A 7586-nucleotide genomic window follows, 5' to 3' on the forward strand; every position below is an offset into this window, starting at 1 on the left:
CTGGAGGGCTACAGTCCATGAGGTCGCAAAGAGCTGGACATGACTTAGCAACTAAACCACCACTGCCAAGGAGGAATCATGCTGGAGAGTTCTCCGGAATATCCAGAGAAATGATCCCTCCAAGATCATTCTTGTTGGGACCTCCCTGTTAGTCCAGTGGTTAAGACTCCCTGCTCCCAAAGCAGGGGGCACAAGTTCAATCCCTGGTTGGGGAAATAAGATTCCTTAGGCCACACAGTGCAGTAAAAAAAAAAAAAAAAAAATCATTTGTGGAACACTTTTTATGTCCCAGGTACATAGTTTGGAACTGTGGGCCTAAATGTAAATAACAGATGGTCCCAGTGGCTTCAGCAAGCATCCTATGCTGGGAAGCACTGTTTTGTGAGCAGTTCCCTCACTTATCATACACAGGACAAACATTATTCATGTCCTGGTAGGAACCCTGTTTAATCAGTAATAGAATATCCATGAATTGACTCATTTAAACCTAAACTTTCTTGAACTCAAAATATGTTCCAGGTACCATACTACATACTGAGGTTAGAGCCATGAATAAAAACAGAGAGCTGATTTATGCTTTAAGAAAACTGTTCTGGCCTTGTAATGGGGAAGAGGTTGGAGGCAGGCATGAGTGGCAACAGCGTAATCAACTTTGGAAAGTCATCTAGGCAAGAGTTAGTGTTGGCCTGGGCTGGAAGCCTCTGGGCTAGGCTTCTCAGATGGCGAGAAGTCAACACATTCCAGGTCGACTCTGCAGGCAGAACCCATATGACTTGTCTTCTTGGATCTGGAGGTTTTGTCTGGAGCAGCTGGGTAGATGGCACTGTGATTCTCTGAGATGAGGAGACACAGGGTGTTGGGGGTGGCGCCAGGTTGGGGGATTGTGTTTGAGGGTCTGTGAAACATCCTCCCAAAGGTTTTAGAATCTGGACCTCAGGGGAGGTGGTCCAGGCCTCATCTGGAGACTAGAGAATAGAGAACAGGCGGTGTTTGAGGTTGTGAACCCAGGTGAGCTGAGAGACACTTTTGGAATTCAAGAGAAGAGAAAACAGCAAAGGACACAAGAAAGGAAGAGCTCTGGGGTAAGAGCAAGGTGGGAGGAGTCAGACAGAAAGGGAGCCACCTTGAGAATGACGAGGGCACAGCTATTTCTTCACTGTGATGAAAGGGGGAGAGTGAGAGAAGAGGTGTGTGCCTCGGACAGCATGTGGAGGACATCTTGCCTGACCTGCTTTCTTGTCCCCGTTTGGGCAGTAGGAGATGTCACAGCTGAGAGTCAGTGGAAGAAGGAGACAGGAGATGCTGAGTGGAGGAAGAGGACGTGAATAGACACCAGCGAGGGGTAACTCTGAGGCCACCTGAAGAAACATTGGTGATGTCAAGATCTGTGACCAGGAATTCACACTGATGTTTTAGACACCTGGTATGTGACCCTGAATTCCACACTGGACACAGCTACAGAAAGCATCTCATCTCACACTAATCTGACCATACAAGACAAGCGAATTAGCTGATGTTCATGGCTCTGCAAAAAAAAGATTTCTTTATTTTCCCCTTTTTTATCAGCGAGAGTGATCACGTTTTATTCCAAAATATCTTAAGCACCACAAACAAGATGACTGAGAGGATTAAGAGAAGAAACGCTGAAAAATGCTAGACAATGCAGTGATATCAAAGTCAATTAAAAAGTTGAATCTACTGGTTTCTGAGAAAATGGGATATACTGACAAAAATTATGGCTTTTTCTCTTTTTTTTCTGACTTAAACCTGTTAGGAAACACAAGGGCAAAGATTACCCAAAACAGGAATTCATGCACTTAATAAGCCTCACCTTTGAAGAAAATGTGGTTGACAAGACATAGGATGGTCTCAGGGTTCAAGTCGGTGATTAAGTCTGTGATTTTCGTATGTGTTTTTTCAGCCACGTGGTGGCTGATGGCCTTCTTGGCTTTTTCTGTGTCAGTAAAGTCAATCATCTGGATGTCCATTTCCTGCAGCTTGCTTATCTGGTGCAGGAGCATCTGGTTGACCATCATTTTGCTGTTGAGAAAGAGAATGTCCTGGTGCTTCAATTGCTTCTGCTTCACTAGCTCACGCCCCAAGTGGACAAGATGATGTAAGCACTTGTACGCATCCAACAGTTTGAGCTCAAGTTCCAGGTCCTTAGGGTGGTTGGTGCTCATTGTGGATTTGATCCCCAGGGAGAGGGTGGCCAGGGTGATGGTCATGGCCACGGGGGAGAAGATGATATTCTTTTTGGGATCCTCAGCTATCAAAGCCTTGAACAATTCTTGGGTGAAAGCCTTAGGGTGAGCTTCCATCTTCTGGGAGAAAGCTGAAATTTTCTTTAATAAGACTAGGTTCGCATGCTGTAGAGAGTGTTGTTGCTTTTCACAGAAGATGCTATTAAACAGGCCACAGAGGATGAAGACCAGAGACAGGGCCAGCTGCATTCTCCTGTGTGACATTTCTGCGGCAACCCAGAGCTGTCAGTGGAAGGAAGAGGTATATGGGTGAATATTCTATGGAATGTATTCTCAATGCTGTAGGGGTTGAAAAAGGCTCATTTTATCTATATGCAGCTCACCTGGGTGGGGTTGCTATTAGTCCTGGATTGGAGAATGCTAGCTAAGTCCAATGGAGAAGGCAATGGCACCCCATTCCAGTACTCTTGCCTGGCAAATCCCATGGATGGAGGAGCCTGGTGGGCTGCAGACCATGGGGTTGCTAAGAGTCGGACACGACTGAGCAACTTCACTTTCACTTTTCACTTTCATGCATTGGAGAAGGAAATGGAAACCCACTCCAGTGTTCTTGCCTGGAGAATCCCAGGGACAGGGGAGCCTGGTGAGCTGCTGTCTATGGGGTTGCACAGAGTCGGACACAACTGAAGTGACTTAGCAGCAGCAGCAGCAGCAGCAAGAAGCTAAGTCCAATGAGGAAGGTCTAATGAGGATTTTGGAACCTGATTTAAGACAAATTAAAGTGACCTGGTTAAGAGGGATTTAGTTCTGCCCCTAGCTGACCCTGCAAGTGGGTCTTCTCCATCCACACTTTTTTTCCTTTATTTTAAATACAGGGTTCATGACACAATCCTGAAAAGTGTGGAAAGGAAAGAAACAAGAGGAGAGAGCAAAGATTGCAGATTCAAACACCCACAGAGGTCTGGCTAGAAATACCCACATGGAAAGACAGCAAGTGTAGTGAAATAAGGCACTCTGGGACCTGTGGAAAATGGGCCAATGTGCCCAGGTTGAAGGGGCTGGCATTACTTGGCTCCAGCTATGACTAGGATCAGTTCGGGGGCAGTGGTGCCGGGTGTCTTTGTTGTTGTTGTTGTTGATTTGTTTCTGAAGCATCTAAAAATCCAGATTTTAACATGAAAATTCAACCTTTCCAAAAGCAACTTGCTAGCAGCCCAAAGTCCAGATGCAGGCCTGCCAAATCCGACTTTAGAAATGCTGGTGTGATTTCTAAAGTGAACCCCGGGTGGTGCTCAGACAACTTGAACATTGGCTTAACAAAAGGGCCTGGTGAAGGTCATCTCAGGAAATCCTGGTCGCCTCACTTAAGCCCTGTCCATGCCATCAGCTGCTGCTCATCACCCACTGTTGGGGCAAAAACCCCTCTCTGTCCCCATATTGGGCTTCCCAGGTGGTGCTAGTGGTAAAGAATCGGCCTGCCATTGCCGGTGACATAAGAGACACAGGTTTGATCCCTGGGTAAGGAAGATTCACTGGAGTATAAAATGGCACTCTTCTTCAGTATTCTTGCCTGGAAAACTCCATGGGCAGAGGAGTCTGGAGGGCTACAGTCTATGGGGCCACAGGGAGCTGGACACAACTGAGTGAGCAATCATAAATGAAGGAACGAATGTCCCCAAGCGTGACCCTACGATTGAGACCAGAAGCCAGGCCTTGCACCTGAAGGGAGCGCAGATGGCAGGATTTCTGGCCGCACTGATGGAAAGGAAAAAGATGAGAACCATGGCCTGATTTTGTGCTCAATTTTACCTCCTTAGGGCAGGGCCTGTCCTCACTTCCTTAGTTCTCTATGGCACCCAGCTCAGTTCCAGGTACAGGGTCCACTTCCCTGCATTATCCCTGCCACCCCTGGTGTCCCTTATCATGCTACTTAAATAGCATCTACTGTGGACTGAAAGTTTATGCCCCTCTAAATTCCTGTGTCAAAATCCCTAGCTCTGAATGGAACAGTATTTGGAAGGAAGGCCTTTGGGAAGTAATTTGGGTCAGATGAGGTCATGAGTGTCCCTTGTGTGTAGGCATATATTAGTTGCCCATACAAGAAGAGACACCAGAGTACGGGCTTTCCCCACTCTGTCCCTGCGTGTGCACCACAAAGATGAGATCCGGTGAAGACACAACGAGAGGACAGCCATCTACAAGCCAGAACTTGCTCCAGAATCCAGGCATGTTGGCACCCTAACCTTGCACTTCCAGCCTCAGAGCTGTGAGAGAATACATCTCTATTGCTTAAGCCATGTGGGTTATGGTGTTTTGTTATGCAGCCCGCCTGTCAATCTTCCCCCCACCAACATTTCCGGACACCCTGCAGCCAGAGTGGGCTCCTCAGAGTGTCAATCACTTCTGTTTCTTGGTTCCCCATGAGTTTCAAGGGGATGGAGTCCAAATTCTTCAGGTGGCAGAGAAGTCCTGCCATACCCTGGTTCCTGCCAACCCAACTCAGCAATCCGGTCCTAAGCAGTCTACATCAGTCCTGCATCGTCTCCTCCAATTAGCCCCTACCTCTCACTGCCAACCACTGTTCTCCCAGCCTTGCCCCCTTCATCACCTCCTCCATCTGCCTCATCTGGGTGGGAGAAGGGTTGGTGAGAATAGAGGACATTGTGGTTGAGGGAGCCAGTGAGTGGAAGAGAGCTACGGGGTGGGGAGAGCAGTGGATGCAGGAGATTCTAGAATGTATACACATCCTTGTTATCCTGGATCTTTCATCGTCTTGCCCAAGGCAGAGGCTACTTGAGCCATAGCAAAAGAGCAATAAAACACTTACCCATGTAGAATCTCACTGTCCCCAAGAGAAGATAGCTGACTTACCCTTCAGGGGAGCCTGCTGTTGTCTACTGATGTTGCTCTTTGCCTCTGTCTGTGACTTATTTATACTGCCATTGGTGTAGTGAAATGGATAAACCTGGATTAATACTAACTTGGCCAAATAACTGTGTTCAAATACTGTGAAGACAAAACAAGCAGTGAATCATTTCAGTTCCAGTGAAGCAGTGAACGAATCAATGGATTGTGGTACTGTTGGAACTACCGTTCACTCAATTACTCATGCACTATTTCAACAAACACTTACTTAGCTTCTAGTAAGATCCATGCTCTGGGCTAGGTACAGGGGTGGGGGGTGGTGCAGGGAGGGGCATGATGCTTAGGGCCTGATTCTCACCCTTGAGGAGAACCTCCAGCTTCAAGGATATCTTGGTGTTGAGGAAGAAACAAACATGTAAAAGGACCGTGGGCCACCTTTTGGCTGGTTCCTGAAGAGCACACACTGCACTAAGGAGCTGCATATGGAAAGAGAAGGGCACAGTTAATAATCAGGACAACTCATGGAGGTGAAGTAACTGTTCCTGGAAGTCTTAAAAAACAGGCCGGAGTCAACATATTGTCAAGGAAGCCTGAAGAGGGACTTCTGGATGCTGGGATTGGCTGGGGTTCCCTGGGAGAGTGGTGGTCAAGGCTTTACCTGCAAGGTTTTCCCAAGTCTAGGCAAAATTGAGTTCTGACATGCGGTGCTGCTGCTGCTGCTGCTAAGTCACTTCAGTCATGTCCAAGTCTGTGCGACCCCAGAGATGGCAGCCCTCCAGGCTCCCCCGTCCCTGGGATTCTCCAGGCAACAACACTGGAGTGGGTTGCCATTTCCTTCTCCAATGCATGAAAGTGAAAAGTGAAAGTGAAGTTGCTCAGTCATGTCCAACTCTTCACGACCCCATAGACTGCAGCCTACCAGGCTCCTCTGTCCATGGGATTTTCCAGGCAAGAGTACTGGAGTGGGGTGCCATTGCCTACGGTGGGGTGCAGTGACTGCCAAATGTTCGCTCCAATACCAACTAAAGAAATGGACAAAATCGACAGAAAAACAACCATTTCAGTGCTATAGAAATTCACCACAGGCACACAACAAAGATGAAGGGTAATGAAAATAAAGGTTCATTAATGAAAATACTGAGCTCTGTGTAAGGACAGAGGGAGTCTCTGACATGCTTGTCTGGGGTTCTACTGGTGGGTGGTCTATCCAGAGTCCAACAGCTGCTGCCAGGGCAGACTCACCAGACTTGGAACATTGTCAGTTAAAGTGATAATATTGGTGACAAGCAAAGCATGTGTGAGCATGGGTTGGGGGGGGGGGGCAGTGGTTCTGTTAACCTGCAGCTGTATTTGGATCAATCAATGGATTAACCAGTGGATTAACATGGAATTAAACAAGGAGTTCCAAGAGGTGTGACAGCTGTACGGGGCTTGATGAGCTCTTGGCATGTCCCAAGTTGAAAGGTGCTTCTGCACACAGGCACCAGAGACTGGAGTAGATCCAAGCTACCCACACCTCCCTGGCCCCTGGGGAAGTAAGAGAGAAAGATGGAAAGTAAAATATGGTGGTATGTGAGGTTTGAATGGACTCATTGGCCTGCACACAGATCCATCATCAGAAAGTAGAACTTTTATTGGCTTGAGGTGTTTGAAAGCAATTTCTTTCAAAATATGGCTGAACAATAAGCAATACAGCTCTGTGATGACCTAGAGGGGTGGGATGGGGTGTGGGAGGGAGGTTCAAGAGGGAGGGGATATATGTATATACATAGCCGCTTCACTTTGTTGTACAGCAAAAACGTATATCACGTAAAGCAATTATTGTTGTTTAGTCGCTAAGTCATATTCAACTCTTTGCAACCCCATGGATTGCAGCACACCAGGCTTCCTTGTCCTTCACCATCTCCCAGAGTATGTCAAACTCATATCAATTGGATTGATGATGTCATCCAACCAACCATCTCATTCCCTGTTGCCTCCTTCTCCTCCCGCCTTCGATCTTTCCCAGCATCAGGGTCTTTTCCAGTGAGTCAGCTTCTTTGCATCACGTGGTCAAAGGACAGGAGTTTCAGCTTCAGCATCAGTCCTTCCAATGATTACTCAGGGTTGATTTCCTTTAGGATTGACGGATTGGATCTCCCTGCTGTCCAAGGGACTCTCAGGAGTTTTCTCCAGCACCACACTTCAAAAGTATCAGTTCTTCAGTGCTCAGCCTTCTTTATGGTCCAACTTTTCCATCTATACATGACTACTGGAAGAACCATAGTTTTGACTATACAGACCTTTGTCATCAAAGTAATGTCTCCACTTTTAATGTGTTGTCCTAGGTTGGTCATAGCTTTTCTTCCAAGGAGTAAGCATCTTTTAATCTCATGGCTGCCGTCATTGTCCCCAGTGATACTGGAGCCCAAGAAAATAAAATCTGCCACTGTTTCCACTTTCTCCGTATTTGCCATGCAGTGTGGGACTGGATGCCATTATGTTAGTTTTTTGAATGTTGAGTTTTAAGTCAGCTTT

Source organism: Budorcas taxicolor, chromosome 21, assembly GCF_023091745.1.
Source record: "Budorcas taxicolor isolate Tak-1 chromosome 21, Takin1.1, whole genome shotgun sequence".
In the NCBI taxonomy this organism is placed as follows: Eukaryota; Metazoa; Chordata; class Mammalia; order Artiodactyla; family Bovidae; genus Budorcas; species Budorcas taxicolor.